The 27049-nt window shown below is 39.4% G+C and overlaps 1 long non-coding RNA gene across 1 annotated transcript in view; it reads right to left on the reverse strand.

Annotated features, from left to right (window-relative positions):
- Positions 1-24502, reverse strand: part of LOC126819393 (uncharacterized) — a 35516-nt gene extending 11014 nt beyond the window's left edge. The window contains exon 1 of the long non-coding RNA XR_007679598.2: positions 23919-24502. This is a non-coding gene — a long non-coding RNA (uncharacterized LOC126819393). The remainder of the gene's footprint in view (positions 1-23918) is intronic.
- Between the last annotated feature and the right edge of the window lie 2547 nt (positions 24503-27049).

A 27049-nucleotide genomic window follows, 5' to 3' on the forward strand; every position in this document is an offset into this window, starting at 1 on the left:
TGGCAGTTGGAATTCGATATAAGACTGGTAGTACCGGTGTATACTGGCACACTTTCAGAGCATACTGCATGGCATATGCCGGTCTTCATTAGCCCAGAAAAGTAGGACGTTAAACCCCTATTTCATTTCATTCTCCACTTTTTGTAAAAGATAGCTTCAACGGCTGTTGGTATTTAACGGTCAGTGTATCTATATATATAACAATGGGTTTAGATATTCTGAAACTAATATACCCAATAGCTAAATATAGATATTTTGACATGAATAACCCGACAACCATATATATTACAAGAGGTGTGTAAGTACTAAACAATTTGTAGGTATGTTATTGGTCTATGATTATCACATTACAAGCATGTTCTCTGTTTTTTGTCGAATAATTTGATGCCAAAACGATTCATCTTGGCAGTTTTGTGTTATAATATTTAACTTTGTTTCTGAGTATAGGCCTATAACCAGGGGTTGGGATGGCCTAGAGTGTCACGCTTCGACCTCTAGCTGGCCGGTCACCTCTAGCTTGCGATTGTGGTTTCGATCCCTGGTGTGAGCGTATGTGGCTTGGAGATGGGGGGCACCTTCTCAACCTCGTGGGTTTACCCCAGCTACAACGATTTCCTCCCACAGGAAAGACCCCTGCCCGTGCGCTAAGATAATAAAAATATAAAAAAAATACTTGTCTGCGATATCACCTTCGGTGGAAGCGGACGTTAAACACTAAGAACAACAACAACAACAACAGGCCTATAACACTGACTCATTAACCAGGGTATCTTCGGTTCGATCCCTGTGTTCTCCCATAAAGTTCCTAGTGATTTGTTAGCGTGGTTTGGTTTCCATCCTGTCAGTGGAGCGGTTGGAGAAGCCTTACAGAAACGAACTTCTAGTTAGTTCGTTGGCGTCGTAAAACCTTAACGGTTAGAGAATTCGATGGATTGCCGCTGTCCAGACAAAATGTCCCTCATAGCACACTGTGGTGTATGTCCGTTTTTCATTTACCCGGTTGGTACAGGATACATGAAATGAAATAAAATGAAATGAAAGGGGGTTTAACGTCCTACTGTTCTGCTCCGACTGGGCTAATGAAGACGGGCATACGCCATACTGCAGTGTGCTTTGAGGAAAATTTTGCCCGGACAGCGGCACTACGGAATACTCTTATATCGAATTCCAACTGTCAATGGATCTTCTACGTGGACGCCAATGTGTACACGAGGCGCCAGTTTTTCGTCCCAGCTGTCCGTGCCAGGCCCTACGTCCTGCACCACTGACAAGGAGAAACCACACCGGAAGTCCCGATGAACTTTCTTGGTCAACACCGGGAGCGGACCCGCGACCTCCAGACTAGGTACACGATACCTCTCATTTCATTTATTCTTAATTCTATATTAGACCACTGTAGTACATTTAACTCTGTTTCTACATTTCACCGCGTTCGAAACAATTATGTTTATATTTTGTTATAAGATATTCCCTTATTTATATGTATATCGATATATCTGTGTAGAAGGGCCTTCATCATCCTTCTCAATATCTCATTCGCCTTCAAAGAGAGAGACTTGTGTTGATCATTTTTTTGATATCAAAAAAGACTCGCAGGAGATTCTCTATATATCTCAACAATTTTTTAATTTCACGTCTTATATATTAAAAAATGAATATGGTGATGCTTCAAACATTGGTATCACATTCAATGTTAATGTTCAAGAATCCCAAGTCGAAACCGGATGCTGGGACGTTAAACCACATTTAATTTCACTTCCTTAAAGGGCAATATTGGTGCCAGTCATTATCACATAATATGTGATAGAGCTGGTTAAACACATTCCAAATATAATTTTAACACAGAGATCATTGCTACTATAGCTGAGTAATACAGGTTTCCTGAATCGGAAGTGACGAACGCCAAAAGAAAACACGATTCATCTCTCTATAAACTGACTGATGTGACGAGTGATAACAGATACAAGGCCGAATTTCTGCTCACTAATAATTTTTTCGAAGACCAAAAGTTGTTATATGGGACTGTAAGAGGATACCTGACAATTCAATAAAGTAATTGAATGTCAATAGATAAGAGAACACGAGAAAAATAGAAATAGTCCGTACATTCCCTTGTTTATATTCATTCTATACCTTATAAAAACATGGTAATGCACGGACCTTTTCTGTTTTTCTTTCGTGTTCACATTCACAAGTTTGACCTTTTCGTATCTAATATTGAATCTATGTTTTTGTCAACACAGACAACGTCGCTATGGAGAAAACTAAAAAATATATAAAATAAACATTTTTTTCACACAAAAGAATTGGCTGGATCTCTATGATTTAAGTCTTAAACAATTGTCTTCTGGTTTGTCTTGTGTCATGATAACCTGCCTATATTGATAAAGATAAACAACATGAATGGGGTTTAACGTCCAACTATTCTGCACCGACTGGGCTAATGAGAGAGAGAGAGAGAGAGAGAGAGAGAGAGAGAGAGAGAGAGAGAGTTATTTAAGTCCACTCGACACAATCTAGGTCATTTCGGGACTAACATATGGTTCAATTTTATTTCAATAATTCGCTTGCGCGTATCGGTCTTTAGCAGTGGGAGGAAACCGGAGGTCCCGGAGAAAACCCACGAGGTTGGAAGGCTAATGATGAATGGCATCGAGAAAATATGCCCAGACAGTGACACTGCTGCCTACACGTATTTCGAACTCCCAACTGTGAAGAGTTCTTTTACCTTCCGTGGAGTTGGGTGGCCGAATGCTTAAAGCGTACGCGTTTGGGTCAGAAGGTTTGTCATTCAGTCAAGTTACGGGGTTTCGATTTCATACTTGCACGTGACAAGGAGGAAATCCAGCCTCGTGGGTTTTATTCTGCCCCCCCCCCCCGCTAAAGACCCCTACGCGCAAGCGAATTATTAAACCGCATGTTAGTCCCGAAATAACATAGTTTGTGGTCGAGTTGACGTTGAAAATACCGAATAACTCTGTCGTGCCACACCAGAAGCGAACCGGAGAACTCCTGGTTAGCTGGCCAGTGTCTTACTCATTTAGTCACCGCGACTCCCCGGCAAAGCGTTTAGATGTAATCATTTTTGTATTCCACTGCCTGTATTGAAATGACACCCAACTTAGCCGACATCCGTTTAAACGAATCAACCCGGGTACCCAATCAAATTGCTACAATGGCTGCATTGCGTCTATTCTGATCTCACTCGGCAAACCTCGACAGATTCCGTTATTCTGCAGCTAGCCTCGGCTGTATGACGGTAAGTGATATGTACCTACGCCTATACAATTGCGATGCGGCACCGGTTTACTTATTAGGAAAACTTTCCGCTTTTAAAGAGAAGTTATCAAAATTGCGTCGTTCGAAGCGTGTATAGAATTTTTAGTGCAAAGTTTTCCTTGTTTGAAAGAAATCGGATAAACTTAAAAGAAAAACAGCTTCAGACTTTGAAATATTTGTATGATAAAACATTCTTCAAAGGCGTCGTCATGGCCAACGCCGTTGGTAATCCGGGAACTTGAAAGTAGTTCCAATAGCAGACTTCGTCATACAGCCGAGGCTAGATGTAGGGTACTGGAATCTGCAGAGGTTTGCCGAGTGTTCTGAACTAAGAAACTCGCATTCAGTTTTGAGCGATAATTTCGTACGTATTGCATGCACCAGCAGTGTCTTTATTGGCACAGATTTTATTCTTGCAATCGCGAAATTTAAAAAAAAATCATAATGAATCTAAATTGACTTACAAAATACGACAAACATAAATTTCTGGAAGCAGACCACTTTTTTAAGCAGTTACTCTAATTTGCGGGACTACAAGGAGTTTTTCGGCGTGGTTTCCTCTTGTCAGTGGTGCAGGACGAATCTCAATTGACTTACAAACATAAAAAGGGCCATTTAAAAACATTTCTGGAAGCAGACCACTTTTTTAATCAACGAGAAAATACCATTCAAACTGTCGAAGAATGTTAAATACCCTAATTTACATAGAAGTTGAGAATTGGCCTAGTGGTTGATTACCGGGTATAGTAAGCATTGTTTAACTTGTGTCTATCGTCAATATTAGATTCTGGGGGTATTAACGTGGACGGTAGTGGAGTCGCATTCATTGGTTAGAATCAATAGACAATCGATAGGTTAAATCAACACGTGATCTGAATACAGACTGTTATACGAGATTCACAAAATAGGCCACCCAAGAAAGAAGATTTCCGAACAAAGAAGAATTAATGTGAATGAATGAATGAATGAATGAATGAATGAATCCACAGTACCTAGGCCAAATTGTCAGTTACTCTAATTTGTGGGACTATGAGGAGTTTTCCGGTGTGGTTTGCCCTTGTCAGTGGTGCAGGACGGAGGGTCTGACAGGGACAATTGTCTAGTCGTTCGGTTGGGACCAAAAACCGAGGTCCCGTGTACACATTGGCGTGCACGTAAAAGATCCCTTGACGCCCTACTGTTCTGCTCCGACATGGCTAATGAAGACGGGTATACGCCATACAGTGTGCTATGGCGGAAGTTTTACCCGGACAGCGGCACTACGGCTTACTTCATCTGTCAAGGGTTCTTTTACGACAATTTGTACCCGACTCCGGTATTTCGTACCCTCCGAACAACTTTACGTTGTCCTTTGCCAGGCCACCCGTCCTACACAACTGACATGTGGAAATCACGCCGGAAAATTCCCCATGACCTTTGTCGGCAAACATAGTGATCAAACACACTTGACCTTTCGATTAGTGAGCCAGTGCTCATAGGTAATCTGATATTTCTCAAGATGACATCAATACTAAAACGCCCCGGTTGTACGTGACAAGGAGTAGGGTCGCCTGTCCAACCTCGTGGGTTTTCCCCGGGTCCTCCGGTTTCCTCCCACTGCTAAAACCCCTTCGCGCAAGCGAATTATAGAAATAAAAAAGAACTATGTGTTAGTCCCGAAATGACCAAGTTTGTGTCGAGTGGACGATACCCCCTCTCTCTCTCTCTCTCTCTCTCTCTCAATACTAAAACGCTTGCATAAACTGATTTCTTTTATTGTTCTAGATGTTTTTTTTTTCTCTGGTAATATATCGCTTTGAACGTAGCTTTATGGGGATTAGAAGCTCGAGAGCTGAAATTAGAAAAGTTTATTGGACACAAGAACAAAAAACATATCAGACAAAATCCTTCCTTCTTGATATCAGAATTGAATTGAATTCAATTATTTGCTTTATATCTTTAGACAACATTACATGACAGAAAAAGACGATATTATGGATTCTGAAACGAAGACATTGTTTTTTTAAAAGAAAAGCAGACTGTTACGATTCGAATGGTTACTATAGCAACATCTTGTCAGATAGTACTTAAGCGAATTAAACAGGGCTTAGTGTGGATTTTGTTCCACGCACATTCAGGGAATATTAAATTAGACAGGGTGCTGTGTCAGTGCCCTTTCTAGATTATCTGCCCTTTGCCAATACCGATAGTCGTCCCGTGATCCTCTATTAGCAATGATTATTTTTTGCCGTATTCCATCTGTTCATTCCTACTGCATTTCATATAAGATACCAAGTGTCTAGGAACATATTTCCAATATCAAGGAACACTTTGGGGGTATCAGAGATTCGGTCAAACAACCGCCATATTGGATTTTAATGTGACTCCCGTTTTAAAAACTCACTTGTATCTTAAAAACTATAAATGCCAGAAACAAAATTCTAACGCTTACAGTTCTTGGTGAATCTAACCAACTGTTAAAATTCGTTGACAATAGCCGCCATATTGGATTTCAAGATAGCCGCCATTTGTGACTATATCCTACTTCATTCAGTGTTAAAATGCACCTACAGTAGCCCCCATATTGGAATTTCAGGATGACCGCCTTTGTGTTCGGCTTTTCCGATACTATATTATCGAGATTTAGAATTCCAAACATTTCATGATTTTAATGTATATATGCTAAATAATTAGTACTTTGATTTCAAGATGAACGTTTTGTATGTTGAGCTGCTCTACTATAATAAATATGTAATTAAATAAATGAAATGGGGTTTAACGTCCTACTATTCTGCTCCTACTGAATTATTGAAGATGGACAGTGTGCTATGAAGGAAAGTTTGCCCAGGCAGCGGCACTATGGCCTACTCAATGCGTACACGGGACCTCGGTTTTTCGTCCCATCCGAACGACTAGACAGCTGTCCTTGTCAGGCCCTCCGTCCTGTACCACTGACAAGGGGAAACCACGGTAAATAAATAAGAATACAATACCAAACCAAAGATGTATATTTATCATAATAATATGAAGAGAAGGGTGAACAATGGGATTTATCGATTGTCATCTGTTTTAAAAGGTACCGACACTCACGACTATTTATGTTGTGGTGGTTTTCATTTCGTATGACGAAAAACCGAGGTCCCGTGTACACATTGGCGTGCACGTAAAAGATCCCTTGGAATTCGATATAAGGGTAGGCCATAGTTCCGCTGTCCGTGCAAAATTTCCCTCGTAGCACACTGCATGGCGTATGCCCGTCTTCATTAGCCCAGTCGGAGCAGAACAGCAGGACGTTAAACCCCATTTCATTTCATTTCTTTTGATGTGATCGAGACTATACTTTAATATTGAATGTCATAGACTTGCATGTTGTAGAGCCCGCTGAGTGATTTCTTACCAAGTCCGCCACTGAATGTACCTCTTCCCCCAATGGTACTATTTATTTTTATATTTTGTTAGTTATGTAGGCTAAGTTAGAATCAGGGGTTAAAAAATCTGTTATTTTCTGATTATACGCGGGTATGACATCGAGTACAAGACGTAATATATTATTATATATTATTAAAAACAGATGCTTATATAATCTATTGAACCTACTAGATCGATTAAAGGGCTTTATTATCTGATATAAACATATAAAATACTACAACAATTCCATCATACTTAATCCTATAGAATAGTTTTATATCCATAACTAATCCCACTGGATTACTATATATTCCTAAAACATCTTTATTCAAATAACACTATGATGTTGTTGAATAATTTATTATCTATGACAACACAAACTCGTTTAAAAGAGAAGTAATCTGTAGTTGTTATTCACTTCTTGTTGAGAATATTGATCTATTTTCAGAAACGCACTCCCTCGCTTTTTAAAGATACATTATGTAAGATTTAGATAAAGAGCTGATCATTCTTGCGATAATAGCTCAAAAATAGATATTCTAAAATGAAAATATTGAAAATTTCATTCAAATTACGTCATTCTGAGCCAAATCATCATTGTTTGTAGTTTTGACAAGATGTGTGCGTTGCCATTGTGGTAACCAGGGCACTGGTATATTCGACACTTAGCCTCGTTTTCCCATTTTTAAATTAAAGTTTTAAATGGCGAACCGTTCTAATCTCGTTAAAATCTCGAATATCCGATGCCCTTGTTTCGTTAATAAATGTCATATATAACATTTCAGGCCTAAAGAAAGACCTGCAATAGGCAGATTTAGCTCTTTCATAATGTATGTTTAATACTATTCTGTGCAGTTTAACGTTCACTCAACACAAACTCGGGATGTACATAATGAAGCAATTTAATTTTAATAACTCGCTTGCACATAGGGTCTTTAGCAGTAGGAGGAATTCAGAGCAATCGAAGAAAACTAAGGAGGGTAGACAGACGACCCTACTCATGGTCACGTACAAGTTAGCAACCGAAACCACGTCACTTCACTCAATGACAGACCATGCGCATACGTTAAACCTTTCGGCCACCTCACCCTTAGGACAATTACAGGTTGTCTGGGAAACGGTTGTCGTAAAAAATTATCCTGACCAAGAAAGACTTCGTCATCCAACCTATCTCCAGAATGTCATTGGTCTCCAACATGCGTTCCTCCCCAGTTGTACGTGACAAGGAGTTGGGTCGCCTGTCTAACCTCGTGGGTTTACTCCTGGTCCCCCGGTTTCCCCTCACTGCTAATGACCCCTACGCGCAAGCGAATTATTGAAATAAAATTGAACCATGTGTTAGTCCCGAAATGACCTGGTTTGTGTCCTTTGGACGTTAAATCTCTCTCTCTCTCTCTCTCTCTCTCTCTCCCCTCTCTCTCTCTCCCTCTCTCTCTCTCTCCACCAGTTTAAATTCAATATAACAAAACCGTAAATATCGAAGTAAAATTAATACATTTGAAGATAAGCGAAACAGAAAATACAAATTTGATCATCAATAATAAATGTATGAGATACAAACATCCCATGTATGTTTCCTATATAAATAACACGTAATTGCACTAAAACCATAATGACATTACTTCCGTAATTCGGTTAATTCAAGCATAATCTGTGATTAGGCTATAGACAAACCAATCTAGTATGATACGGTATTGACAAAATGAGTTTTGTATTCTGACAGGCTTAAAGAATACATGTTATAGATTCATTATGTCTAGACGCATTATACGCGCATTAAATTCATGTTTATTCTGGCATTGTACATGTCAGCAAAACATTTTACACGCGTTTTAAAGTGACAAAATATTTTACACCGCGTTTTAAAGCGACAAACCAGTTTACACTGGACTAACACATGAATCAATTTTATTTCAATAATTCACTTGCGTGTAGGGGTCTTTAGCAGTGGGAGGAAACCGGAGGAAACGGAGAAAAACCCACGAGGTTAGACAGGCGAACCTACTCTTTGGCATGTACAACCGGGGAATCGAAACCACGGCAGTTGACTCAATGAAAGCCGTATGATACAGCGCAGCGCGCACGTGCTAACCATTTGGCCACCCCTGAATGGGGTTTAACGTCCTACTATTCTGCTCCGCATATAATAATGTAATATGGATGTATATAAACTGATTTACATTCAATCGTTTCAGTGTTTACTGTAATTCCTAATCAGTTATGTTCGGCGAAATACGCCAGAAGTCTCAATCGAATGGCAATCTCTAGCGCCTGGCGTTTCAGTCTACACCGATAGTATTTGTTGCGCATGCATGCAGATAAGAATATAAGGTTACCGTTTGACATGATTTGTGGAATATGTCTAGCCTCGTTCTGCCAGTGTCTTGTTAAAAATGGCGCTGAAACGCATTATGGTCCACGATTCGTGTACCAATGGTAAAATGTATATTTTGTCTTAAATATTGGATATCAGAAGCCCACCTTTTCCCGGTAAGATCAAAACATCAATGTTGATTTAAATTGACAAATAATTCGTGTTTTTAATGTCGAAAACTTTGGATGATATTGAGTTAGAGACTTGGCTACTTTAACATGGCTGAATAACTTTCATTACGGCTAAACGCATCAGTACAGATATTTTGCGAAAAACGAAACATTCCATTAAAAAGACAATTGAAATGGCATGCATATTCAGCCAGAGATTAACAAGAAGGGTATATTTAATCCATCTCATACCCAGTCATATGATAAATTAAAGGCAAGTCATCCATAAACATATTATCTTAAGGTTCCATTTATAGTTGATGTGTTCACGTGATGTCATGGAAACACTAAAGACTGTCCCTGATGAATGGAAATTCCTCCACATGGATGACATTTGTAACGATCGAGTCATGTAATTGAGTGTGGAACCACGTTCGTAATACAAAAGGAGTATTCTGAAAGGCGACTTCCAAATTCTAAACGGATTATCGCCCTTATTATTATTAAATTTTTTGAGATTCTGAGATTCTCATTCATGACGTCAACTGGCAGACTATCGCCATTCAGAAGACGACCATCGTAAACACTGGTCACATTCCGTCTTTCTTGTAAATCATTAAAAAGGAGGGAGGGGTGTTCGGGGCGGGATGGGTGTGGGTTTCGGTGGATGGCCGAATGGTTAGCACGTGTGCGCGGTTTCCTACCACTGCTAAAGACCCCTACGCGCAAGCGCCGATCCAGTCTATGAAAAAAGACAAAACGACAGAGTTATACACCAGAGTCACCCCCCTACGCCCCCGATCAAGTAATATCATTCATACACTGCAGACAAAATCAGGAAACTAGATTCATTATTTTTTAATGTTAAAGAGACTAATTCGCTATTCTTTGGCACCTAGAAATGGACACAGATGGGTCACAACGCATATAATAATGTAATATGAATTTATATAAACAGATTTACATTCAATCGGTTCAATGTTTACAGTAATTTCTAATTAGTTATGTTCGGCGAAATATGCGAAAGGTTCAAATTAAATGGCCGTCTTTGGCGTCTGGTTATTTCATTCTACACCGGTAGTATTCTCCCCAGTGGGATATATTACAAATGGCGCTCGAAAGTATTCTGGCACGAGATTCGTGTGCCAATTATAAAATTTTTACTTTGTCTTAAATATTGGATATCAGAAGACCATCGTTTCACGGTAAGATAACAACACCAATGTTGATTTAAATTGACCAATAAGTCCTGTTTGCAATGTCGAAAACTGGATGATATTGAGTTAGCGACTTGCCTCATCGCCTTACCACCGTGCTGACCATTGTTAACGATAATACATTATTCCTGTAGTCAGTCTAGAATGACAGTAATACACGGCAAATAAATCATTGTTCTAGATCTGTTACTAGCTTTGAAACCGGGACAATCGTGTCTACTGTCTTAAAGACACAATACTCCAGCTATAATAGACTTCCGGTTGATACACAACACGCCGTTCAAAAAATGATTAAAATCGATTGTATATGATTTAATCGTCATTTCCTCCTATATATGCCAAGGCTGTATATAACCTGTGTATTTTGGTTTAATATCTAGAGAATGCCTTCCGGTGCAATGCTTAAAGGACACATGTTTGGAGATAGAGAGAAGAGAAAAGAGAGAGAGAGAGAGAGAGAGAGAGAGAGAGATGGGGGGGGGGCGTTTAACGTCCACTCGACACAAGAGAGAGAGATGGGGTTTAATGTCCACTCGGCACAAACTAGGTCTTTTTGGGACTAACACATGCTTCAATTTGATTTCAATAATTCACTTGCGCATAGGGGTCTTTAGCAGTGGGAGGAAACCGGATGACCAAGAGAAAACCCACGAGGTTGGACAGGCGTTTATTCTTTAGAATATATTTAGGTTGAATGTCCACTCTACAAACACCAGGTCATTTCGGGACTAACACATGCTTCAATTTTATTTCAATAATTTATTTGCGCATAGGGGTCTGTATAATAGATGTATTTAAAGTGATTTATAATCAATTTTAAAAGAAAGAAAATTATTCTAATCAATTATGTTCGGTGAAATACGTGAAAAGACCTAATTTAACGACCGCCATTTGTGCCTGCTTAATGGCACGTCAATATAACAACGTCAATACTGACTGAAACGGTCCAATATTTAATTCCAATTCCTGTTTTTAATTTCCGTTGGGGGGGGGGGGCTGAATGGTTAGCACGTGCGCGCTATATCATAAAGTCTGTCATTGAGTCAACTGGCGGGGTTTCGTTTCCCCGGTTGTACGTGACAAGGAGTAGGATCGCCTTGATAATATCAAGATTCACCATCTCTTTCATTCATAGCAGGGTTGGACGGCTGAATGGTTGAACTTGTGCACTTTAGATCATAAGGTCTATGATTGTGTCAAGTTGTGTGGTTTTCCATCCCCGTCTTGTTCGTGACAAGGAGTAGAGTCGCCTGTCCAACCTCATGGTTTTCTCCGGATGCATCAGTTTCCTCTCACTGCTAAAGACCCCTACGGGCAAGCGAATTATAGAAATAAAATTGAACCATATGTTAGTCCCGAAATGACCTAGTTTGTGTCGAGTGGACGTTAAACCCATTTCTCTCTCTCTCTCTCTCTTTCTCTCTCTCTCTCTCTCTCTCTCTCTCTCTCTCTCTCTTTTATCTTCGATTATTATTTAAATATTGAGTTAGAAGTTCAGCTCCTTTAATAACATTTTAGCTTCAAGACCACCACTGCCACTTATGTGCCCTAACTTTAACAATAATACGTATAAAATGGAGTAAGAGTCAACGCACACGCACACCTACAATTATTTGACATAGCTAATCCTCAACGGGGTTAAATAATTTATAAATTTATAGCCCTTTGGCGCAACTCAGTATTCTGTTGAGTGTAATTAATCTGCGTTCATTGTTTGTTTGTTGCGTGGTATGATTCAAGCATAGATATATTTATCAATCGACTCACCCTTCGTGAAATACCGACAACAAAACTGCCGGTTACAGTAAATGGCATCCATTATTTAGCAACCTATTATTTTACAGTCGCGTGAGTAGAATGTAGCAGACGGTTCGTGTGCGCTCTGGGACTATAATGGTTTCCTGGGAAGACATTACAAGAATTGCCAGTTATTCAAAACAAAACACTGGTAATTGTAAAACCCGTCTATATATATATATACCACTGACAGAAATATATATATAAACTATTACTAGGGAATATTGGAATGAGCGGTCAAGTTTTTGATTATCGGTGAAATGTAATGAAATGGGGTTTAACGTCCTACTGTTCTGCTCCGAACTGGGCTAATGAAGACGGACATACGCCCGGACAGCGGCACTACAGCCTACTCTTATATCGAATTCCAACTGTCAAGGGAACTTTTACGTGCACGCCAATGTGTACACGGGACCTCGGTTTTTCGTCCCATCCGAACGACTAGACAGCTATCCTTGTTAGGCCCTCCGTCCTGCATCACTGACAAGGGGGAACCACGCTGGAAAATCTGGATGAACTTTCTCGGCCAATGCTTGAATACCGGTATAATGTTTCTGGTAATGAAAACTGCTAAAGAATGGCTAGATCTAGTTCTTAAGACCAACTCAATATTTCGTCAAGGTTGCTGAGATGTAAATAGTGCGAGGGCACGTGATTGTTTACGAGATAAATTCGTTAACGTGTACTGTACACTTTCTTTGATATTTGGCCCCAGTTAAAGATACATTATGTAAGATTTAAATAAAGAGCTGACCATTCTTGCAATAATAGCTCACAACTACTGCGGAGTGTGGCTGATTCAAATTCTAACGACAATTTTTCTTTTTTATACGACTTAATGTCCGCTAAAATTTATTCAGATTGATTATTCAAATAAGAAAACCCAGCTAAAACATCATCGAAAGATAATCTTCCGAAATGGTTCCAATCGAATTAAAAATATGCTCAACAAAAGATTTTAGACCATAGTGTAGGTCCCACCTGAAATATTAGACACTGTCCTTGCCATGCCGTCCATCCTGCATAACAATCCGATTCAAATACAGATCTATATTTCGTTTCGTTTTTTTATACTTCCGAGGGCCTGCACTACATGAAGATCTGACAAGTTATAGTGGGAGTTCATGTCAGAGGTCAAACGAGCGGCTTTTGACCCTATGACGCCAGACATTGATTAATCAACCAGCGCAGATGATTTCATTGGCTAATCTCTCACGCCATCCAGAACGCAGGTTATATAACAACTCTTCCAGATCCTAGTGTAGTACAGACAAATAAAACGAAATTTGCAACTATAAAAAACGAAACGAAATAAGATCTGTGTTTTAATCTGATTGTCCTGCATCTCAGGGAAATTTCTCGGCCAACACAGGGAACGAACCCGATTCCTGCAGGTAAGCGAGCAAGCCTCTTGTTCACTGAACCACTGCGGCTCCTTGATGCACTGTTTGACCTATGGAAGCAGCAACTGGGTTATGACAATATATGCTATAAAGACAAATTTCAAGCTGAGTAAAATCTTGGTTGATCGATGTGTCTGTTTAACCGGATTGTGTGTAACGACTTGGGACGACGAGAGATTTTCAATTTGACAGGACAAGATGATATACGGCTTTCTAGAAAGCAAAAGTTCGAGACAAAAAATCCCAATTCCCTACTTTAAATCTCAATGCCTTTCTTGCTGTAATTCCATATAAGATCGCACAAAGAAACAAATAACTACCTCTCGTAGGAATGTTGGTAATGCTATTTAGGCATTTAACCTTCTCGAGTAGAAAATGAAATGGCATTAAACATTTTTTACTGTGCAGTGGTTAATCAAGACGGTCATACGCCATGCAGAGTGCAATGAGGGGAATTTTACCACTTTATTAAAGATACATCATGGGAGATTAGATAAAAAGCTGGCAAAACTAAATATTGTAAAGGGAGTTTGTGAAATATTTAAGTCCAATGGATCCACTTTGAACAGAGAATTTAGCAACTGAATTTTGGGCCTAGCCTCGGTCATCATTACCAAAGTCGGTACGATAAAAACATAGTCTCGATTATCCATTTTTTGATTCAATCATGAATGAGAGTTGAGCAGCAGATTGGATCTTAATCCAGTAAATATCGCAGGTTAGCGATGCCATCGAGAGTTGATTATGATCTGGATAAGTTAATTAATGTCTAATTAATAATTTAGATAACATTTCAGGCCTAAAGAAAGACCTGCAATTAGCAGATTTAGCTCTTGCATATGTATTTTTAACTGTCAAATGTTCTTTGACGTGCACACTACTGAGTGGACTTTGGGTTTTAGTTCCATCCGAAAGACTAGTCGAATGTTCCATACCAAGGTCTCTATCCTGCACTACTGACAAGGGGTGGGGGCAACCTGGAAAATCCCGAGGAAATTTCTCAGCTTACACCGAGATTGAACCCTTCTTAGTGAGTCAGTGCCATGATCCACCGTGGCTCCTTAGGCGTATAATATGAACAATAGCATATTGTTAGTAAGTGCTCATGGCTGTTTATTCCCAGATTTAATTAATTCATGCCGTCATGGTTCAGTGAGTAGGACGTTGGCTCGCTAACCTGGAGGTCCCGTGATCGATGTAGGAAGGAGGGTCTGGCAAGCGACAACGTATAGTCGTTCGATTGGGAACGAAAAACCCAGGTCCCGTGTACTTATTGGCGTGCACGTAAAAGAACCCTTGGCAGTTGGAATTCATAGCACACTTCATGGCGTAGCCCAGTTAGAGCAGAACCATAGGACGTTAAACCCCTTTTCATTTCGTTTAATTAATCGAGACTATATGGGTTAATGAGTCAGAGGTCATTCCCACAGATCACTGAACCACCTTGGCTCCTCAAACCTCGTAGGAAAGATGTTGATTCTATTTAGCCACCCCTTGTCATTGATGCAGGACGGAGGGCCTGACAAGGACAGCTGTCTAGTCGTTCGGATGGGACGAAAAACCGAGGTCCCGTGTACGCATTGACGTGCACGTAAAAGATCCCTTGACATTTGGGATTCTATATAAGAGTATTCCTTAGTGCCGCTGTCCGGGAAAAATTTCCCTCATAGCACACTGTATGGCGTATGTCCGTCTTCATTAGCCGAGTTCGGAGCAGAACCGTAGGACGTTAAACCCCATTTCATTTCATTTATTTCTATTTAGCCACTTAGTTTTCTGGAGATGTTTTATTAAAGTCGCATGAAACGCCATCAACGTATTAAAAGAGAATATCAATAAAATGGCACAAACATGTAAAGCACGGCATTCCAGTACAGAAACAGTCGTGTGTCAGTTGAGATTTCGTTCCATTTATAAGCTGATTAGAACATTCCTGAAACTGACAGTTGCCATTATTTCCCGCTGAGAGGATTCCTGTTCAGGTGGTTGATGGAAAAACGAAACAAAACAAAAACTATATTGATATTGAAAATTCATCGGCATTTAACATTTCTTTTTCTCAAGAGGATTTCTACATCAAAATATTCCGAAAATCTAAAACGTGGCACCGACATCGTATTCCCCATTTCATCCATAAAAATTAATAAAATGATCACACAAACTTTTCTCATTACTTGTACATATTATTTTTCAGGTGTGTAATGCTATATTTCAGGTGTGTAATGCTATATTTCAGGTGTGTACTGCTATGTCGCCACTGTCGTGCGATCTGATACGTGGCGATACGTTCGGTTACGTTTCAATACGATCAACACGATTGCTACGAATGACCTAAATATATTCTAAGACCTGATAGGATCACCACGATTACTCCGCGAATAAAACCACGATTTCAAATGTAGCACGAATCGCGATAGTGGAAACCTAGCATAGGAAAGAGAGTCGGGTAATGGACAGAAATTTCGTGTAGCAGTTGGATTAAATCAAATCATATAATTTATATATGCGGGAAGTTTTCACATTTATTTCAATGGGAACTGGTTTATTAGATGTTAAGCTGTGTGCAGCACGGTTTGGGTCAGTTTAATTGGACATTAGGAGAGTTATAGGCCAGTAACTTTTTTGTCATCAAATAATGACAAAACCTGCCCAAGGAACTCCTTAGAATGATCCACTACTGTTGCTTATGGTGGCTGATTGGTATCATGTCGTGATGTCGCCCGTCATAAGATAACAACCCGACAACATGACATTTTAACCAGACACTACGACATTTTAACCCGACAACACGACTTCCCGACATTTTAACCCGACAATACGACATTTTCACCTGACAATACATTTTCACCCGACACCACGACATTAAAAATGCCGTAATGTCGCGTAATAATGTCGAATTGTTGGGTTAAAATGTCGTGGTGTCGGGTTGTCGTGGTATCGTGACGTCGGGTTGTCGGGTTGTCACGTTATGAAGGGCGACACCACGACATCACGACACGATACCAATAAGCCACCATAAGCAAGAGCATGACGGGAGAAATCGGTATAGTGGAATCATTTCTAACATAAATCCAGCCTATTGACCTTATCGGATGTGCAGACGAAGAGAGCAATATTTATTGAACCGGTTTACACACGTTGACTCTGGTGCTTTCAATGAGATGACTTTATATTCCTGAATATAACCTTTAAAGATAGAAATCGTCTTTGTTCCTAATGTGTATAGACATGGCGGTTAACAGATGGTCGTATACTGATGAAGTATGGACATAAGAATGAAGGAGACGTGCTTTATTAATAATGTGGCGGGAAACGTTAATCTGTTGATGTAAAGCAGACGGTAATAAACTACAAAAACATCTGCTCATCCACATCAAATCAGTGTTACTTTAATAAACCAGGGTAGTTAATAGATAATAGTTAACCTACATTTGGTACACGTCCGAAAGTTCACTGGTGGCAATTTACACTAGTCAGTAGGTTCATTTTATTTCGAGTAGCAATAATGGAGAATTATTGGTCAGGGTTTCAATCACTGTTTCTGGTCCGAAGTTTCAGCAATTGGCGTTTGGGTATTTAAAGTCCAAGGAATCGAAGTTCATTGGTCCGAGGTATCAGCAGTTGGGGTCCTCGGGGTCGAAGTCCATAATTGGTGCCAGTTGAGGTTCCCAGTTGTCGAAGTCCATTGGTCTGAGATGTCAGTAGTTAAAGTCCATTTGTCCGAAAGTGCAATTTAAACTCCCAGAAGTCAAAGTCCACTGGTCCGAAAGCGCCACAATTGAAGTTCCGGGAGACGAAGTCCATTAGTACGAAAGTGCCGGAGTTCAGGTCCATTGGTCCGAAGGTTCAACTGTCCGAAAAACGAAACCAGGCTTATATTTCAGCGAGAAAAAGAGATGTTATAGCTATAGAAGTAATATGAATACAGCTGTTTATTAAACATATATTTATAATAATTATTGTTCTTGTGATAAAACACAGAGATTGTATGTGACAATAATAATATTAATATGACAGTACAATTGATACTAAGAGTGATAGTGAGAGTTATTTTGACAGAAATCGCGATATATTTGTCATAATATGTATATTGTCACTCATAGTATAATGAGTTACTCGGGTGATATATTATTACTCATAGTATAATGAGTTACTCCGGTGGTAATTAATCGGTAAGACTTGCATGATCCATTAATAAACATTAAACTTATATGTGAGTTCACCAAGTATGAAGAAGCATAAAAAATTTTAATAGGCATACGCCGTACTTTCGGATGAGGAGAACAGTTGCCCCTTTTATTTTGGGTCCTATTTTTGTTGTGTTCTGTATTTCCTGTAGGTTTACACGTTTACTGTCTCCAATCAATGACTTTCGTGTTCCAAATAATAGGGACCACATCGTTTTCGCCGGGTTCTCGGGTTTTCCCCCATAGCTAACGACGCCTACTTGCAAGCGAAATCCATATTGAAATAAAGTTGAACCACTATGTTAGTCCTGAAATGACATAGTCTGTGTCGCGTTGCCGTTGAGCTCTCTCGCTCTCTCTCCGTTCCATACGTCTAGCCTCAGCTGTATGACGAAGTCCGCCATTGGAACTACTTTCAAGTTCCCGGATTACCAACGGCATTGCCCATGAGGACGCCTTTGAAGAATGTTTTATCATACAAATATTTCAAAGTATAAAGCTGTTTTTCTTTCAAGTTTTAAAAGCGGCAAGTTTTCCTAATAAGTAAACTGGTGCCGCATCGCAGGTGTATAGGCGTAGGTACATATCACTTACCATCATACAGCGGAGGCTTCATGTAGAGTAATGGAATCTGCCAAGTGCCATACCTCGTCCTTCAAACTACACTGATGTTGGAGAGAACTAATCATTGTACCATGTATCTCTGTGGATGGTTCCAGTAAACAATTCTATCGTTATACATGAACGTATTTTCAATAATGACAGACGAGGCAGTACGTTTGCTTTAATTTAATCAAATTGCCATGTTTCAGTTTAAGTGTCACTGAATTCCCTGATTATTTAAAGCGAAAAGTACATAGTTTCGTAGAAAGTCAAAACATATTTATTTCTATATCTATTATTTAATTTGTCAAATCACTACTACACAATCATGAGGAATCATTTTAGCACTTAACAAAAACATTGGAAATAGTTTCTACTCGCCGACGGTATTTAGAATTTGTATCATTTCTTTTCACTGGATAACTAAGTCTACACAATGACAGATTGAGTTGGCTCGATTGTCATAAAGGTCCGCGGTTTAACATATAAAACAGATAAGGATAATGATGCCTGGTTGAGCGAGCCTTTTCAAATCTGCACATGTACGTGATAATAACACCGTAAAATCAACGTTGGGTTTAAAAAGAAAATGATATATTTGCCAATTTCTCAACTGATACAAGTGAATGATTTAGGATTATTCCTTAACATGGTAGAACTGTGGGCCATGTATTTTAAGGCTTGATTTTATCATATTGTAAACATGACTTAAACAAATGCAATTATTCCTTTAAACTATAAGACAAGAAACTATATTTTCGGGTGCAATTTAATCAGTCAATCATACATCAACAGCACACATACGACCGCCTTGATTATCTCAATAGGAGAAGGGGGGTTGGATGGCCGAACGGTTAGCACTTGCGCGCTGTATCATAAGGTCTGTCATTGAGTTAACTGGTGTGGTTTCGATTCCCCGGTTGTACGTGACAAGGAGTAGGGTCGCCTGCCCAACCTTGTGGGGTTTCTCCGGGTCCCCAGTTGTACATGACAATCGCCTGTCTAACCTCGTGGGCTTTCTCCGGATTCATCCCAATGCTAAAGACCCCTACGTACAAGCGAATTATTGAAATAAAATTGAATCATGTGTTAATCCCGAAATGACCTAGCTCAATAGGAGAACAAATCTAAGACAGCAAGACATTATAAACCATATTTCATTTCATGCGACCCAATCTGGGTGGTAAAGACAACCATTGCAGGAACGGGTACAGTTCTGACCAGAATTATGAGAAATTACAACGAAACAGAGTATTGATAATACACACCGGGTCTGTACGCAGTTTACGTCAGTGTGTATTCTGTTTTTCTTTTACTCCAGAAACTATACACAGGGGTGGGGAATTTTTTTTCAAGAAGCCGACCTCCGTCCTAAAATAGCTGGTCATCTGATGCTAGACAGTGTACAGAATCTCACTCCTAGAAACCTTTTCTCGGACATTCTGGGAGGTTTTCTCGTCCCACACAACGATACCTTGAATTTCCGACCATGAAGTTTAAAGTCACATATTTTAAAAAGATACTAAGGTCGAAATCTTTAATTGTATATAACTTGTCATTTCATTTTTGTATTTTAAATATTTATATGCATAAAAGATTTATTTTATTTTTAATATTATTTACAGTGATATTGTTTTTATTTATCCATATATTTTTATGTCATATAAGGGGGGTTGGATGGACGAATGGTTAGCACGTGCGCGCTGTATCATACAGTCGGTCATTGAGTCAACTGGTGTGGTTTCGATTCCCCGGTTGTACGTGACAAGGAGTAGGGTCGCCTGCCCAACCTTGTGGGGTTTCTCCGGGTCCCCCGGCTTCCTCCCACTGCTAAAGACCCCTACGCACAAGCGAATTATTGAAATAAAATTGAACCATGTGTTAGTCCCGAAATGACCTAGTTTGTGTCGAGTGGACGTTAAACTCAATCTCTCTCTCTCTCTCTCTCTCTCTCTCTCTCTCTCTCTGTGATATAATTTAGCCTGTCTCGAATAAATCACCATATGTTGGGCGCAATATTCTAGTACGGTTGATGCTGACGTGCCATTAAACCACATTTCATTCATTCATTAAAAAGGTGCTACCTAGTGTTAATAGGACCAAATTAGATGGGTTTAAAAAACTATATGACCTATATATACATGTACCATATTCAGTACAGTCAAGGTTTTCATCTGTGGAGTAAGTGAGTTCTATCCAATTTTACACTATCACGATCAGCCCTACGATTAAAATCGTGGTTTTAATCTTAGAGTTATCGTGGTGATGCTATCAGGTCTTATCATATATTGTGGCCAGTCGTAGCTATCGTGTTGATCGTATCCAAACGTATCCGAACGTATCGGCACGTACCAGATCGTGGACTTAATAGGGAAATCCTATCGTAACGAATCGCGCGACAGTGGGAACCTAGCAATATTGTTTCGTGATTCACGATTTCGTGATTTGACATTGGCATACAGTGTGGTTGATTTATTGTGAAAAAAAATAAAATGATTATTCAACACAAATGACGATCTAGAGAGAGGCTAACAACCCAATCATGTTCCTTAACCTTTGGAATTTGACGCTGTTTGATGGCTTCGGGGGGAAAAGACCATTCACATTTTACACAGATAACAATTTTCACAGAGTTGTCAAATTCTCTTTGAAAACCCCAGAGATAACTGACTTTGACAACAAAAAGAACTCAGTTGCAATGGATCTTAATTCCAATATAACTAAAACCAAATTATGTCGGAGAATTAACATGGCATGTCCTATCTCAAACAAAATACAGTGCAGTTCTTGCATTCAAATATACATAAAACATCGTGCACACCAGTTTTGCGAGAAAAAAAATAATTTGATTTTGTAAACTGATTTTCGTGTTTCAATTCCGAAGCTTTTCTCTAACTTGAAACTAATAACATGAAACCATTTCTTTTAGATGTCCTGGTTCAATCACATTTCCTTCCTGTACAACCCATAATTGATATCTGTCGTCAGAAAAAGCCCCAAGAAACACGAAATCAAAATTGGCAGATACAGTTAAATAGAAAACTATACATGTTTAGATGAGTATAAATCAGACCAGGAATTACGGCTATTGAAAAAAATCAACAATTTAATTTCCTCGATCGATTCCCCTTTGGTCTGATGTGTCAGTAACATTTACCCAGCGGTGTTTATCAATAGGTTCTATGTATTTAATACTGATCGACGCTCTGTTCTTGAGATGCTTGGGTTGACGTGAACCACCTGCACACGCGCTATAGATCTATCAATAAGAGTCTACAGATTCCGTTCTTCTATAATTTATATATTCCATAGAAGCGGGGAGAGAGAGAGAGAGAGAGAGAGAGAGAGAGAGGGGGGGATCTTTAGCATAAATTATTTCAATGGCATTTAATGACTGAAGAAGCCTAGTCCAAATCGTTCAGTTATAAGTAGTAATTGTATTCCCTAAAATTGTGACCCGGGTCTTTAGCAGTGTGAGCAAACCGAAGAACCCGTAGAAAACCCACGAGGTTGGACAGGCGACCCTACTCCTTGTCACGTACAACAGGGGAATCCAAACAACGCCAGTTGACTCAATGACGGACCTTATGATACAGCGCGCACGCGTTAACCATTCGGCCATCCACCCCCCCCCCCCCTAGAAACGATGAAAGCATGACTCTTAAACCCTTAAATGACTTGTATTTGAGCAGTTAATAGGATATTCTATGTTCATGCTACATGTAATTTCTCCGAAATGGTTCGGGAAATAAAAGAAACTTAGCCCAATTTGAGATTGGTCTTAAATGTTCTATTGTCACATATGCAAGGCCGGAGAGATATAACTCGGTCCAGAAAGCAGCATTCTCATCAACACCTTTATGTATTTCAACTATGTATTTCTACATATACTGCTTACATATTCTATAGGTTATTTTACGTATACGCCAATGTGTAAAAGTTGTGCACGTAAAAGAACCTTGACAGCTGAAATTCGATATAGGAGCAGGCCGTTACTCCGCTGGCTGCGCAAAATTTCTATCTTAGCACACTGTGTGGCGTACGCCCGTCTTTATAAGCCCAGCAGAAAATTTGTAATTTGGACTTATTCTGATTTTGAGAAATTATTGCACAATATGGCTAATTTGGGAATGAAATACCATTTGCAACAACATTACAATAGATTTTCCATAACATTTTCTCATACAATACATCAAATGATGAAATGATAGAAATGAATATATTCATATCTGATGTTTTAATCTAATTACATATGTAGGATAAAGCACGAAACTGAGGTTATGCTGGGGAAAGATAAACTAAAGAAAAATAACTCGAGAAAAAGAAAAACCGAGGTCGGAGAAACCCCGCGAGGTTGGACAGGTGACTATACTCCTTGTCACGTACAACCGGGGAATCGAAACTCCGCTTGTTGACTCAATAACAAACCTTATGATACAGCGCGCACCCCCCTAAAATTCAAAGATACAATTTTCTTCATAGTAAGTTGATAAACACAAAATGATTAAAGATACATTATGTAAGATTTAGATAAAGAGCTAGCTATTCTTGCTATAATATTTCAAAAATAGATAATGTAAAATGAATAATTTGAAAATTTCATTCAAATTACTAGCCTTTACTTTGATGGTTTAACCAGACGTGTGCAATAATTTCAACCACCGTACTGGTTGTTCAAAACTAAGTCTCGCTCCTCCATTTTTAGCTTAAATCAAAATATGGCTGAACTGTTCTAATCTATTTAATATCGGAGAAATCCGATACCATTGAGGGTTGATTATGGCCTGGATAAGTTAATTAAGGTCTAATTAATAATTTAGATAACATTTCATGCCTAAAGAAAGACCTGCAATAGGCAGATTTAGCTCTTGCATAATGTAATGTTTAACTTTTCGCGTTTGGTAAATTTATTGTTGTTGTAAAAATGTTATCTATTGGGTCCTAAAATCACCGATAAGAATGTTTATTTTGTAAATATCTGCTCAAAGTATTGCAAAATATCAACAAGGAAAGATATGTTAGAGATATGTAATGTTAACACAATATATCCAAAATGTTTTTTTTAAAATACTGTGAGCGATATTGGCAAACAGAAAACAGTATCGTCGGTCTTTGTCAGTGAGGAGGGTCACGGTGGCTAAGGGGGTAAGACTGGAGATCGGGTGTTCGATCCTTACATTGGCCGAGAAAGTTCATCAGATTTTCCGTCATGGTCCCCTCTTGTCAGTGATGAAGGACAGATGTCCAGTCGTTCGGATGGGAGGAAAAGCATATATAGGAGTGCACGTAAAAGATCCCTTGGCAGTTGGAATTCGATATAAGAGTAGGCCGTAGTGCCGCTGTCCGGGCAACACTTCCCTCATAGCACACTGTATGGCGTATGCCCGTCTTCATTAGCCCAGTTCAGGACAGAACAGTAGGACGTTAAACCCCATTTCATTTCATTTCATTTAACTTTGTCAGTGATTAATAGGACCCTATCTTTTTGATAAATGAAATACTGTATGATTAATATTCCTAATTTGCAAAAATATATTGGTGCTGCAAACATCCATTCTTACCTGTTGGCTATTTCTTCCTCCGATCCAGAAGCTTGTCGGAAATTCGGTGGCCAATTTCTTGGACTTTGAGTGGAACACCTGGACTCTTTCCTGGGTCGCGGTGCATGCGAAGCTGATAACGTAGTTGACAAACTCATTTTTGCGTTTGACGAATTCTTAAATCCGAATGTTTGTCGGTCTGTTTAAATCCGGAACTTCTTAAGATATCTAAATAATTATAAATGTCGATCATCGAAACAAACCAACGCGGTTTTCTTTAGTAGAGTAATCACAGTCAGTAAGCACACTGTTACATAGAAACTAACCACAGAATAATACCAATGATTCGAGAGTTACAGGAATTAATGGAATCGTGTCTCGCGCGCTGTCCAAACCTATCGTCTGCTAAACTAAGTATCGGTCGTTTAGTTAGAATTCCAGCACGCGTGATTTCGCTTCAGTTGTCTTCAGACGAACAGCTTATTTCCCTATGATTCCCAGTGATCATAAAATTTCAATACATTACTCGAAGCACAGATTGTTTTCTCAGTCGAATGCTTAAAAATGAATACAAATAACAATTGTCTAGGATTGCATTCAGAACAGCTGAGAAAGCCAATGACCGTATATTTTAAGTATATGTTTAAACTATGTCGGAGACAGAGAGAAATGGGGTTTAACGTCCACTCGACACAAACTAGGTCATTTCGGGACTAACACATGGTTAAATTTTATTTCAATATTTCGCACGTGCTAACCATTCGGCCATCCAACCTCCTAACTATATCGATGCGAGCGGCATGGAAAGAACTGGTACATGTTTTAACTATTTTGGTACATGTGGCATGGAAAGAATTAGTGAACGTTTTAACTGTTTCATTGCGCGTGGCATGGAAAGGACTAGTGAACTTTTAACTATGCCATTGCGCGTGACATGAAAAGAACTTACTAGTAAACGTTTTAAATATGTCGGTGCGCGTGGCATTGAAAAAGAACTAGTAAACGTTTTAACTATGTTGGTGCGTGTGACATGGAAGAACTAGTGAACGATTTAACTATGTTCGTGCGTGTGACATGGAAGGACTAGTGCATGTGTTAGATATGTCCGTGCGTGTGGCATGTTAAAAAACTAGTACCTTTTTACTTTCTGTATTTTAAGCAACTAAGACAAAGCTACGACGAATATTCCCTATTTGAATTTAAAATGCATGGTTTTCAAGTCTTTATCATATTATGGATTGTCAATCCATCAATTGTCATTCTTAACCTAATGGCAAATCCATTATTCATCATGTTTTTTGGCAGTATTTATATCCAAACCAGCGACCCATTTTTGTACCTTGTAGTCCCAATCTACAAGGCATTGTCCAAATGTCCGCATGACCAGTACGCCCCTGTTTTTTTTACCACATGCTTACAAAGATGTTTGTTGAAATGATACGAAATGGGGTTTAGCGACCTACCTCGCTGCACTGACTGAGATAGTGTAAAAGGACATACGTCATACAGTGTTGAGACACGGTGGTTGAGTGGGTAAGACGCTGGCTCCCTAGCCTGGAGGTCGCGTATTCGATCCCTACATTGGCCGAGAAAGTTCATCGGGGCTTTCCGACGTTATTTGCCCTTGTCAGTGGTGCAGGGCAGATGGCCTGACAAGGACAGCTGTCTAGTCGTTCGGATGGGACGAAATACTGTTTTCAAGTGTATACATTTGCATGTACGTAAAAGATCCCTTGGTAGTTAGAATTCGATATAAGAGTAGGCAATAGTGCCGCTGCCCTGGCAAAATTTCCATCATAGCCAACTGTATTTCGTATGCCCGTCTTCATTAGCCAGTCGGAGCAGAACAGTAGGACGTTAAACCTCATTTGGTATACAGTGTGCTATAAAGAACATTTCCTCTGGACATGAACTTGTCGTCCCCTCCGAACGACTAGACACTTTCCTTGCCAGGGGAACCCACACTGGGTAGTTTGTTAATTCATGAAATAAATACTGTAATTACATACTGACCTACTTTTCGGATGAATTTTCTACAAGTAATAATTTCACATCTACATATGGAACTAGATCATTGTCGTTAAGGAGAGGAAATTAAGTCAGTTTTCTTTCTAAGACAAGACAAGCGTAAAATTATGGGAAATAGAAGATAGCCATTACATGAATTTATGGTTATTATTATAGTATAGAATAGAATTAAATGGTCATATTATCATATTATTTACACTATAATTAAACTGTTAACAGAAGCAGTATGTAAGATTTGGTTACAAATGAAAATGAAATGATATGGGGTTTAACGTCCTATACAGTGTGCTATGAGGGGACTTTTGCCCGGATAGCGAGACTACTGCCTACTCTTATATCAAAGTCCAACTGAAAAGGGATCTTTTACATGCACGCCGATCTGTACACAGGAACTCGGTTTTTCGTCCCGTTCGAACGGCTATATACGTTGTTCCTTGCCAGGCACTCTGTCCTACACCACTGATTAATTTTCTCGAATACGCGACCTCTAGGTTAGCGAGCAACCGTCTTACCCGCCCCGTCGCCATGGCTGCCGATTCGGATAAAAAAGCTGACCGTTCTTACTATAATAGTTTCATTTCCGGCGGGGTTCCCCCCTGTCAGTGAATCAGGACGGAAGTCCTGACAAGGTCAGCTGTCTAGTCGTTCGGATGGTACGAAAAACCAAGGTCCCGTGTACACATTGGCGTGCACGTAAAAGATCCCTTGACAGTAAGCTTTAGCTCTTATATAATGTACATTATCAATATTTCGTTTCAATGTATTTTCGTTCCATATTTTATCACGGTAATGACCGTACTTTTGGTGTAGTGGTAGGATTTACTGTCCAGATTTGGTCGAAGTTCTGCGGTTGCGCGTGCAGTTCGTCTTTTATTCACGGGTCATATCAATTACTGACGCTTTTAAGATGTCAAAATATTATGGACAATTTCGTCTCCCCCAAATTCTTAAACCTAACATTTCTGATCTCATTGTCACGCCAAAAGAAAAGACCAAGAGCGACTTTGAAACTACAGAAGAGATTAAAACGTTTAGGCTCACAAGAGAAAAATTCTGGATTGACAAATTGAAAACAACAGCCCCCCTAGGTTTGAATATTCATACGGCTAGCGCAATAGCCCCTT

This window comes from Patella vulgata, chromosome 4, assembly GCF_932274485.2.
Source record: "Patella vulgata chromosome 4, xgPatVulg1.2, whole genome shotgun sequence".
Lineage (NCBI taxonomy): Eukaryota > Metazoa > Mollusca > Gastropoda > Patellidae > Patella > Patella vulgata.